This window comes from Camarhynchus parvulus, chromosome 3, assembly GCF_901933205.1.
Source record: "Camarhynchus parvulus chromosome 3, STF_HiC, whole genome shotgun sequence".
Classification (NCBI taxonomy): Eukaryota; Metazoa; Chordata; class Aves; order Passeriformes; family Thraupidae; genus Camarhynchus; species Camarhynchus parvulus.
Window position 1 is genome coordinate 37,630,613 of NC_044573.1, and position 13,204 is coordinate 37,643,816.

Sequence of the window (13,204 nt, forward strand, 5' to 3'; positions counted from 1 at the left end):
TCTATGCTGGCAGATGCAGCTGAAGACTTTGTACATTAGGTCACAAATGACTCTTCGGCAAATTTTCAGAGATGCTTTTTAGGGTTTGTTTATTTGTGTATGGTTAGGTAGCTTGACTAATTTTTATTTATGGAGTAGATTTTGGCATTTTAACTGTTGATTCTTTCCACATCTTTTTGTGTTCTCTTTGTGTTAGCACTTTGGCAACAGGGAAAAAATTAAGGCAAGTCATTTAAGTGACTCGTCTGAAGTTATGTAGGAAAACAAGCATAGGGCCATAAACAGCTCAGAGATGTCCTGTTTCCTAGCCCTCCACATATATCCTGGAAATATTCCTTTTTTTCTGAGTGTCATTAGGATTAACTGTCTATAGCATGGTAAATAAGGCTTCTTCCCTCCATACTTTATTGTTTAAAACATTGAATTTTATTTTTAGGATGTGAACTTCTGTGTTGGGGGGTAGTGGAGTGTGCTTAGTCTAATAAAGATGGAAGGCAAGAAGCCCAGAAATTACTGCCTTTTTTCATTATTTCTATAATATAATTTCTGGATCAAGTACAAAACTATGACTGAGAGAGAAAGAGAACTTTTCCATTGACTTGAGGGGGAATGGAGAGAGACATTGAAAAGAAACGTGTCCAGCTGATGAGTAAACTGGCATGTACCACTGAGTCATTAGTTTATTCTATTAGAGTGGACTGTGTTTTACTGTTGATAAAAAAAACCAAAATAACTCAGTCCATTGCACATTAAATTAAGAGAACATACACATGCTCCATAATCACAACTCTCTCTGAGCACTGATCAATAATAGTGACCTTTTGGGTAAGGGGTGGAAGGTGACATCCTAAATAGTTTTTTGTTAATTGTTACTCCTCTGTGCTCTGGAAAATCCTAAAATTTTAACAACTTTGCTGTGCCTCAGGTCCCTTGAGACCTGACATTGGCAACAACAAAAGAACATATATATTTGGACAACAGTGTTTTAAGTAATTCTGCTGCTTTATGTTTGCTTTGATTTAGGTTTTGTTTGTTTGTTTGTTTTTTGTAATCTCTCCTAGAGTGATAAAAAGCTTTTATTTGACAAGTTAAAAAAAATTAGTTTTCACTCGTATTTATTCAGTCTCATATACTGAATAAATAAAGGCACAATAAGAGCAGCGTGAGCTCTGCAGTGGACTTCCCTGACTCTTTCAGTTAACCTTAAAGTTCACTGTGCTGAAAACTAATAGCATTTAGTTGTCAAGAAGCCAGAGTAATGACATTTTGTGCCATTATTCTAATGCATTTTTCACTGTGCATTTTCTTTAATTATTTCCATGAGTAATATCATTATGCATTCATGCCAATACAATTCTGATAATTAATTTACATGATGGCAATTTCTTAATGATTTTGATGTCAAAGTTAATAGCAACATCTGATAGTTGATCTGTTTGAGCTGACATAAATTTAACTTTTAACGTATTGATGCCAAAACCAAGAGCAGCATCAAATTACATAGCAGAAAAATAAACATCCACAAGGCAAAATCCTCAGTAGGAAAGTCTTGATCCTTACCCAAGGTTGATAAGTTCTAAATAAAACCAAGACCCCTAGACATGATGCATGTCAGATTTTTACTTCCTCTTGGTTTATTTGTTTATATACACATTAATGGTATTGATGTCTCATGCTTAAGAGATCAAACTATATGCTATCATATAAAAGATATTGTACTCTTGCCTCCAGATTGTTGCATGTATTCCATATATCAAAGGAAAAAAATGCATTAACTAAGCTTTTATCTTTTTAGTTCTTTATGCATGAAGTCTAAGCTGCTCTTTAGGGGGGGAATTTAGGACTGATGTCCGGACCCAAATTTGTGTCTTGGTTTGTGATTTCAGTTTGCATCATGTGGTAATAAAATCTGCAACATAGACTTTATGTGGAGGTAAATATTGTTAATATCAATAAAACAAAAACAGAGCAATGCAAAATAATGTTTGAGATCAATATTTTTAGTACATTTTTGCTATATGGAATTGATGCATGGATAAAGAGATAATTTTATGTGTTACTATATGTATGTATCTATCTTTTTAATATTGACTCATGTAAGTAAGTAAGACAATTAACATAAAATAAACCCACATTCTTCAAGTCTTTGTCCAGGAGATGTGAAGATCTCTTTACAAGTCTATAGGTATTTTTATTTACCAGTTAAATATTTTAGTACACCTTAGTATTGAAAAAATGTGTGTGAAACAAATTATGATAGCCATAAAATGGTGATGGTTGTTTTCCCTTTATATTTTTAATGAAAAGCAAAGCCTCATTCCATGACACAGTCACTAACATAATATTTATTTCCCCCCACTTCAGCCTGTTAAATGTATAGATGAAATGTTAAAATCATTAGAAATAAAATTGATCCTGCCGTATATCTCAGCCTTTTCCTGAACTGGCTTTTCATCAATGATATCCACCAAGGGAGAGCACATTTCATTTTACATTGTGAGGAGATAATTATACAGCCTCAATTAGACCTTTCATTGCTGGAGTGTAGAGGGCTGCTAGTGCAGACCCAGATCATTTGCCTCTAAAATGCACTACCTTTCCTTCTTCAGACTCCACAAGCAAGGTGCCTGTCCCTACCTGCTGAACAAGAAGCTATGACTGATTGCTTTTAGCCTCTCTTAAGCTTGTCTTCACAAACATGAGGACACGTGCTTGCTTGAAGCCAGGCCCCCAAGATTCAGGTATATCAGTGTCCATTTTCTGTGTCCATCCCATGGAGATGAGCACTGCTCCACCCAGAGACAAAGTTTGCTGAATGATTTTAGGTCCCAGTGGTGTGGGTGAAGGTGCAAACAACAGCAATAGTTAAATCCCTCGCCTATATTTCTGGGGAGCTGTACTTTGGAAGAAGCCTGTGGGATGAGAGGGACTTGGTTTGCTTAGAATTTTTAACTTGTGCAGTGTAACATGAGTGCCCATGTTCAGCTACACATCTGCAAGCTCTTGTAAATGTAGTGCTGTGGTGGAGTACATGAGAAGAGCGTGGATGGGAGGAGATGTCTGAGAGCCCTTGAGTTTCAACCACCCTTTATTAAGACACACACATCTTCCATACATTCCGACATAAGCTGAGTCTACCTCAGTCTTTTGCTCTTAAAGAGAATTGGTTTGAGGCAGATACTAGTCATACAAGTAAGGACAGTGAGAGAGAAGACTGGAACAGAGTCTGATATATGGAATGGGAATTTTTTTGTAATGCAGGCTTTGTCAAATGCATATCCTGCTCACATGTTTGTGATGAAGACCTGGGATACTTTCTTCTAACAGAGCAATTTAATTTCAGAGCCTTTTTTTTTTTGGGGGTGGAGAAAAGGGAGATTTTATTCTCCATAACATTAACCTATATTAATTAAATTTTATTTTGATGATAAATTTTTAAAATAATATCATATTGTATTATGGAGATTGAGAAAGGAGTGGAATACTGACTGTCCTTTTTCCTTGGTCTGCAGAAGGTATGGGTTTTAGCTGTTCAAGTTTCCTTTGGAAATAGGTTAGTCAAGAACACATCTAGGTTTTAAGAATAGCTGCTCAATGAGAAAGAGCAGTGTAAATGTTATCTTTATTCCAGGTGAGGAGAAAATATCTGAAAAGCATTTCTGAGGAGTGTCATATTTGTGGGTTGATTGTTGGAAGGTGTAAGAAATATGACTATGATTGTGGTTTGCCCACTGAGAGACTCTCCCCCACAACCCAAATGGCTTTCTTGTGTGTGGCATTTCAGAAACCCATTTTTTTTCTGCCTGCAGGCATGTGGAATGCCTGTGCAGAAAATATTTTTTTTCCTTTTTGTGCAGGGCTTGTCATGAGTTGGACACAACCTCTTTGGAATGCAATGTAGGAGTTTGAAAGGGAGGTTTTAAAAATTCAGAGCTGCCTGAGGACTGTGAGTATTACTAATGAAAATGTGTTTGAGTTTAATGTTGAAACTAAATGTCCCATAGAACAGAATGAAATTAACTTCTTCCCTCCCCAAAACTCATACAGAAGTTTCCAAAGCCTTAAATCTGGCCCAGATAACTTAGCCTCTGAGTCAAAAACTGCTCCCTATGCCTCACATAAACACCCACACCCAGGCATCTCGTATTATCTTCCATTTCTTCACTCTGCCAATTATTTGTCACACCCCGTTATTGTGGACTATCTTAAATTAGCTCCTTAGTAACTCAAACATTTGTTAACTGCTCAGGAACCAGGAATTCATCATGTTAAGGAGCTCCCAGGCCTTAATTGTTGCAATAGAAGTCGTTTAGGACACTGATGGTGGCCATGAATCATGGCAGAGGCAGCAGGAGCACCACCTGGCAACAGGGCTGTGTCTCCCAAAGCAGATGTTCTATTCATCCCCTACACTAGAGAAAGATGGAGTGCTCTACAGGTGGTGGGATGCATCTTGTAGCAGTGTCCCTTTGAGTCATGAAGCCTGAGGGAGATGGCAGCAACAATCCACTGCTCACTCTCTTTAATCAGGTGTGAGTGCAGAGGCGTGACTGTGGGTATGATCTAGCTGCCTTGGTCCCTAGTGCAGAGGCAGAGAGCACTGCTCCTTTCTGCAGGAACAGTAATTAGTCAGAAGGCAGCCTAGCTACCAACAATGCTCATTGTTTCTCTCCTTGACAGCCAGCTCAGGTTGGTTATTAACAAAAAAAAAAATCTTTCGCTTTGAAAGTAATTTTGTTCTCTCCATCCTCCACTGCCACATTTCCTTGCAAAAATTATGCTGAGTCACATAACACTGTGGCTAAGGCTGCGGGACCTCTTTAAGGTGCCACTTTGGCACACTGGTTTAGAAGTCTCAGACTGGACCAGGACCAGAAAAGCAAATAGTGAGGTGGAGGTGGCCTCTCAGTTCCCATGGCACAGATGGCTACACAGTGAGCTGGGAGAAAGTTTTGTGGGAGATGGTCCACAGCGCATTACATGACAGCTTTTTAACAAGAGGGAAATTATGTCCTCTGTTACTTGTTGGACTGGGATTGATTACACTGAGTCCTGCAACCCTCTGGATATTTTAAGTCTGCAGACCACAAAGAGCTTTCACTGTAACTGGACAGTCACTAATGTCCATTTACTGCACTGTCCTTGTCATCCGAATCTTTCAGTTGTACAGTTTACTGACTAATTGTACCAAGCAATGTGTTTTAATACAATGGGTATTTACAACCTGCAATAGTTATATATAAAGCCTTAAAAAATATGCAATGTCTGACTACTAAATCATACGATTTTAATGGAGGTTGTGTATATTTTTACATCCACTTTAGACTTACACACAGAGAGTATTTCCAATTGTTTACATATGTTAGAATCTCTTGCATTTAAATAGCTCATTATGCAAATATTTACAAAATACATGGATATTTATTTTTACTGTACTCTCTATTCAATCACTGAGGTAATATTTAATGTCTAAACATTGTCTGCAGAGTCGCATGTGCAGTAATGTATTATGAGTAATTATGTACTATATACAGTTATACAACAAAAAAAACAGATTAAAAAAATATTAGCCTTTCAAAGGCAAGCACTCAAATTTATGGAGCATCAGAGTTAAGGTGCAATCCTATTTCAACCCCCAATTTTGCATGTGTGCCTTATACTATGGTGTTCACTAGCCATGCTCCAGTTGTGCCCCAGCTGCCTTCAGCTGCGATGGGTGCGTGTGTCCCACACTGTGTCACAGGCCAAGGCTCTGACCAAGGCTCCAGCCAAGCCTTGGGATCAGACCAAGGCAAATTTATACTGTTTCCCAGGCAAGGACTTTTTCCTGGATTTGGTCACCTAAGCAACTGACCTGGCTCAGCGCGCATGTTTCTGATTTTCCCACTCCAAGAGCAAGAGCTTGCAGAAAGAGAACACCCTGTACTAATTCACCTCTCCGGCTGGAGCCATACACCAAGCAGGACTAATTTTGCATTTGAGACATTTGAAAGAGCACTGTGTTCTCGTATAATCAAAGACAGACTGAAGTAATTGTGTTGAAGGGTTTTCCTGACCAGAATATCTTCCACCAGGAAATGCTGCTTTGTCGGAATTGAAATACTTCATAGGAACATTTTGTTTGTGATGATATTTTGTGACAGAAAAAAATATGAGCAATTCAAAGTCTGAAGAAAGTTCTTCTCACTGCTGGTTGTTTCAATGTAGGCTTGATTTAATTTCTTTTGGTTTCAGAGCATATCTTATTTATATTTACTATTAATGAGTTAAATATTATCAAATCCCCTGCACAATGCCATTGGAACATTTAAATCGTGTTAATTCTGACATTGACCAATTGGATTATTAGAAGGCTTCAATAAGTTTGGGTTTTAACAGTTATGTGTTTATTGGCCCTTGTGCATGCACAGGGCTTTCCTATATTTTAAGAAAACAGGAAAAATCCAGAAACTTAATTTCAACAGAATTTATAACTGCTATGAGGATGATATCCAATCTAAAAAAAAAAATCTTTTTAAGTGGATAAAGTTTTCATAAGTTAGAAGCAGCCAAAATAAATCTAAAAATTATTGAGTGATCTCAATAATAGATGGCAACTTTTGTTCCATCTACTACACTGCAAACAATTTGTCCTTGGAACTTACTCTGAAAACAGTATTTCATATTTTAAATAGTACAATTTGTAGACAAAGGGAAGATACTTGAAGCCAGGTTTTTTTAGTGTTAGCTGAATCAGTGATGAATATGATGTATACACTTGCTTGTAGTTAAAATTTCCTAGAGCTAATTTATAGCAATATGCATCCTGCATATTGGTAATATCCTAATAAAACCAGACTAAATAGAAGTTATCTTAAACTGAAGACAGGTTGGACTACAGTAATATCATTTGGATAAAGATTTCTCAGGATAATTAAATTAATCTGATTGCAAATCTTTTATTTCCAGTTCACTAAACATTTTGTAACTTCCTGGGTATTTATATTAATTGACATTAATATGTGACATTAATTATATTTATATTAAGTGACATTAATATCACTACATTCTGATTATGGAAAAAGGTAAAACAAAACAGTGATGAAGGAGACTTATGTAGATAAGTATCAGGAAATGTTAAGAGTTTTATGAAAAAGGAATGCTTTCATAGCATTTCAAGCTAAATAAACAGTGTTTGGCTAGTGTCTGACATAACGGATCGGGATTCTTCAATTCCTTACTCACTTGCTCTCTTTGGAGACATTTGGAAATAGGAGTGCTCACAGCAGGCGTGCTCACAAGTGTAATGTGGGTAGTGAGAAATCCACCTCCATAGAGTGCACTGTAACAAGCCCTTGTTTGGCTGTAGGCTTGACTGCTTTTTATGTCAAACATTAATTGGTCGGGCAAAAAGAGATCATCCTGGTTTTCCACAGACCCTTAGCCTGAGGTGGCTACAACACCATCCAAGCTTTTTTACATTTAATTTTCTACTAGCCACCTGTTGGGGATCTTAATAGAGAAATCAGCTTCTGAGCTTCCAGGGACTGGGATTTTTGAACAACTTTCCTACAGACATATTGAGGGGCAAGAAAGCCAAGAGGGATTATGAAGTGAATCTCAGTGTGTTTATGAAAGGGATTAGACCACATTTTTCTGCAGCAGCAGCCAACTGTGGTTGGTGGCTCAGGAGTTTCTTTTGTTTGCTGAAGCAGACTTGTCCAAACTCAAAAGGACCAATGTCCTCTCAAAAGCTTCGGCTCCTTTCTGGAGGCCAGCAAAAGCTACCTGAGGCAAAGGTTCCTGCTGCTGAAATCCAGGGCCAGAACTCAGACCAAGCTCTGGGGTCCTGTCTCTTCCGCTGGCTTCCTTCTCCTCCTACTCCCACCTCAGTCTCACAGAGCAGTCTTGGGAGAGCCAAGCAATGTATATGTGACATTTTCACATCTAAACCAATGGGCAAAACATTGCATAAACCACTCTGATGAAGGCAACGATGCTTGATTAAAATATGGTAGATGTGCCAATCATTACTGCAGTAAGGCTGCACCACAGTGTCTCCTGCTTGGAAGGCACCAACCCAAGCAATTCGATAGTCTCAGCTTGCTCTGCTCTAAACTTAAGACTCTTATTCTGTTCCCCTGACCTCCTCTTCTATCACTGCAGATATATTCCATCACACCAGCTCTGTTTCAGGTGGAAAGCAGAGTGCCTTTAAAAAGAAAGAGAAAAAGGAAGACAAAAACCAGGACACACCTATGCATTTCACATGTGATTTCCACCCACCTCCTGCCATATAGCTACAAAAATGTTGAGCTTATTTATGTATAAATAAAAACACTTTTTCATCTCTGCAACCTGTAAATAGGAAATGAAGTCACAATCCTCGAAATTATAATGGCAGGCACACAAAGACACAGTTGCTGGCATGGAATTCAATTAACAGATAGCAATCACCCTTGGGTGACTGTGTGAGGTGGAAATATACAGGCATGCTAATAAGTAATATCTTAAAGCCAAGGCGTTTATCAGCCAGCAGCCAGACATGGGCATAAGTGTGGGCAGACAGCACTGCTCTGGGATATTTAATAAAACCTGCTCTCTTCACTTGAGGATTTGTGTTTAATCATTTGGTAACATTATGGAAACATCTAGCCTGGGAAGCTTCTCAAATGGAAATGCTTAGGTCAGAAAATGTAGAGAGTTATTTACTGATACTAAAATAGCCAAAGGAACAGAGTGGATTCTAGGTAATATTAACAGAATGCTTTGTTGCCATCTTTTTGACCTTTTAAGTTTCTGGGGTATGCCTGCTACGTGAATCGCAGCCTTATCTGGGTAAACATGCAGGAGGCGTTCATTAATACTGGGAAAGTGAATGATTGAACTGCTGTTTGAAATATAATTTTAACTCTTCTTTGCTTGGTTGAAAGCCTAAAGCTAAAATAGTTTTCTTCTAAGCTCCTTGAACTTTAATTTGCATTGCATTTTGGCCTTTCAAAGGCTTCAGGCAGGCCAAGGTTTGTCATCTGCTGAAAGATGTTCAATTTAAACTTTCTCATCAGGGCTCTCTTTGTGCCACAGCAGAAGGGTGAAGTCACAGGGCTGTTTTGCATGGCTAAATACCACTGCTTGGAGGAAAGGCAAATCCAGTAGCAAAGTCATGAGTTTCTTTAAAGGAAGGCAGTTCAACTTAGGGAGACATTTGTTAGGAGCTTCATAAAGAAGAAATGTAAGGGATGGTGTTAGTACATTCTTGGGTAACTCCGCAGGGTTAAAGGATTCATAAAATGAAAGTGGTTTGGAGCAGGACACAGGAGGCTGGCCAGCCTAGTGATGGGACACGCAGGAAGCAGCATGTGTCAGCCTATCAAGGAAGGCTGGAGGGTGTTGGCTGTGAAGCAGACACTGATGCTAGTACATTCTCTTACTGCTTTTGGTTTCAACTCTGACCTGGGTGTGTAGTCATACCTTCTGTGGTCATTGGCTCTGCCCCTGCAACTGAGCTGGAGACAGCAGAAAGTCTGTGGTGCCTTCACTCCTTCCCTGAGTGGGGAACACCTCTCTGGGCACGCTGTCTCAGCAGCCCGCACTGTCCCTCTCACCGGTGTGGCTGCCTGCTTTGCTTGCTTTGGCAGATTCCTGGTGCCCATGCGGACTCTGGTGGCCACCGGTAGTTGTGTAGCAGCTGAAGTAGTGGGGTGATTGTCCAGTTTTCAGAGTCTTAGTCATTTTGTTTTGTCAGAGGAATCATCAACAGGTGGGCTGAAGCAAATGTTAGAGATGGGCAGTGGCATGCAGCAAGCACCCTCTGACAGGTGCTCTCAGTACCTGCTCCCTCTTCCCCTGGGGATCCACGTGACCTACAAATCAGTGGCCAGAGCCTCTGCCAGCCCTTTTCCACACCGCTGGCATGCAGCCCAGCCTGGGCTCTGCTCAGGAAGCTGTAAAGTGGCTCTGAATAGCTGCTGTGAAGCTGTCCCTGTGCTGCTTCTGTCACAAAGAGTTTTCAGTGCCCGCCTCAGTAATGGATGGGTTTCTCCTATAGAGACTGCCAAACAATGCAGTGATACATTCAGGTTTTATTAGTGTGAGTTTAGCGTGGCCATATTATTCATAATGGAAACAGCACAAGAGAACTGTGCTCTTCATCCCAAACGCGAGACCATAAATCCTGTGAGCCACGCAGCACCGTCGAGTGATGTGTTTGCACCACTTATTTAGCAGGAAAGCTATTTGTAGTCCCTCTGTATGTAAACCCAAGCTGTTTTAATATTGCAAGCCCAAACTGTGTTGGAGGAGGTAATAGCAACAAAAAAATAGCAACCAGTACATTTTAGAAAACTCAGTCGTAACTCTATGATACCAGGGCTCAGCCTCCGCTGCCAAGTGAGAGGGGAGCAAGTGCTGTGGGTGGGTGCTCTGCTGAGGGGCTCAGCCCTTGCCCATCTCTGGGCTATGGCAGGAGAGTGCTGTGTTTGCTTCAGGACTGAACATGGACCTGCTTTGGTGAGCAGTGTGTGTTTGTGTGGGACACAGGGAGACTTTTTGCTGCTGCTCCCTTGGTTTGCTTTTGCAGAGAGCAGCTGCAGCAGTGGGGTGTATGAGGTATGCCCAGTGGAGGTACATTAATGGCCTGAGTGCAGGTAAGCTGGTCAAGAGTTAAAGACAATTGTAATTTTCTGTGATGAGGACACATCACCTGCCTAACATAAATCTTGATTTTGGGTGTCAAGAAGCAGCACCAGCTATATGCTGATTTGCTGTTATGTGTTCCTTGGGAGACTGTCCCAAAGGGAGTCAGCCTGGGCTCCCAACAAGGAGCAAGCAGTGGCTTGGGAGGAGCTAGGCTGAAAGCACTGCCTCCCTTCATGTAGGCTCTGTATGACTGCAAGGGAGATAAAGCTAATTTTTGTGTGCTTCTGCATTCAACCTAATGACCTAGAAATGAAGGGCTACAGAAGCTATTACCAGCCTTTTCAACTACTGCCTCTTGCAGAATACCTGTCACCCTGCTTCCATCAGCCTTTGCCAGGCCTGGAAGCTGGGCAGTGGAAGCCCCCATCACCTGTGGCCTAAGCACTGTTTCTTTGATGCTGCACAGCACTCATTGAGGAGAATGTTCATGAGAAGATTCATGCACATTTTGGATGTGAGTATTATTAATTGACTCAGATACAATGGCTTGGGAAAATTATTGAGCAGGTTCTTGTTGCTTTTGCAGGAAATATTGCCTGAACTTGTAGGAACACCTCCCCTCTCTCCTCCCCCATTCTCTCATGCATCCATACCCTCTCCAGTATGGCCATTAAAGCAATTCATCCTGGCCTGAGAGAGGAATCTCCGATTTCCTAAGCCTCACCTCTGAAGCAAGCTCTCTGCACTTCTCCAGCTACTTTGTTCACTGTAGGTATTTGCACTGGAAATGCTGACAGCAGCTGCTAAAGGTTAAATGTATTTGTAGAAAATCAATAGCGTGGTGCCCCGCTCTCCCTTTCCCCTCAACTTCTCAGGGGGAAAATAGCCCCTGGATACATGAAGAATATGAGTTCACATTTCTCCATCTCAGAACACATGCATTTATGCAAGAGGCTTAAAGGATATCTTTTATGATCCTGATACAGCGACACTTCTCTTAATTCAGTGCTTGGAAGAGTGACAGAGGCTTCTGGAAGTGTTGGTTATTATGCAGGGCATGTGTTTTAAAACGTTAAGTACCTTGATTGTCTCTCACATAGCGAGTGCTGTCAGCACTTTGCACAGTGCTTTTATGTGCGTTTTTCCTCCCTGAGACACCTGTGTTAAGTTCAGAACTGATTCTGCTTCTGAAGCAATTTATTAAACATCTTCAGTGCACCACTTCTGTGAAGAGGTCAATTTCTTTCTGCCTAGAGATGCAAAACTCTGGGCTTCAGTTGGTAAATGCAAGTATTAGGTGAATTTCTCACTGTTTAACTAGAGCTTTCCTTCAATCTACTCTCTCTAGTGATCCCCCCTTTAACATAGGAATTTATTATTCATGAAATGTGGAGACATGCTACTGTACCTGTCTAGAGCAGGTGCAGTTGGGTAGCCTGGCACGCACACACTCTGCTCTTCCCCCTCTTCTGGAGGACACATTTTCCAGAAGACTGAAAACATCTGTTTCTTTCTCTTACGTTCCTTTGTCTTGCTTGCAAGGTGCCAGTGTGGTGGTGGGTTGGCACACATTGATGCCATGAGGCTCCTGGAGCATGACCAGCCTGAAGCTGGTCCCTGAAGCAGCTAATGCACAGGCTGCTGGATACGTGTGAGGAGCCTCTGGCTTTCGGTTCTCTCTGAGGTGGCCTCCCTGGAGGTTAAAAACAGGACTCTGGGAAGGAGTCCTGCCCCAAAACCCAATTTCGTAATGTTTTTCCTTGTCTTACTGCTTGAAGGTCTTCAGGCTGGTGTTATCTACACATACTCGCCCTCAGAGGTCCAAATGCCTTTCTGTATCCTTGTTTGTGGGTGGGCTTTTTATTTTTGTCTGTTTGCTTTGTTTTTAATTTGGATATTTCTGATACGCAAATTGACCTGGATCATATCTGCACATACTAGACACAACAGGTTTAATATTAAAATACAAATTTTAGGTGTGATGAACTGGATCCAAATTAAAATTTACTTTTCAAGGCTTCTGCATGAATTTTTTCCCCCTCATTTTTTCTGCCACCCATCATTCTTATCATTATTCTGGGATCACTTTTATTTTGCTATTCCAGCTAGGAATATGGCTCATGATGTTTTGCTAGCTCTCCAGTTCTGGAAGGAGCACATTTACTGAAATAAAAATTGGTAGGTATTCCTAAAGTTACCTCTAGGACCTTGGTCAGTCTTTAATGAGTAGACCTGAGACAGAAGATCCTGAAGTTAGAGGGACCATTTCTATTGGAATATCAAATTTAATTGTCATCCCAGGACAAGTATGGACATACAAAGTAAATATTTCCCCATAACAGTGAATATTTTGGTAGAATTCTTACATTGCTTAAAGTTACAGCTTTTTGGCAAGATTTTTATTTCATGTGATTCAATATAATTTTCTGGGCTGTATTTTGCATACAATGTGATTTCTTTCAAAGTTTTTTGTTTGTTTGTTCATTTGTTTTTTAGGGAGGGTATTCTGTTATTTTTTCTTATTTTCTTTTTAATTTATTTTTTGTTAGACAAAGTCAGACTGCAAATTTAGGAAGCAAAACTGATT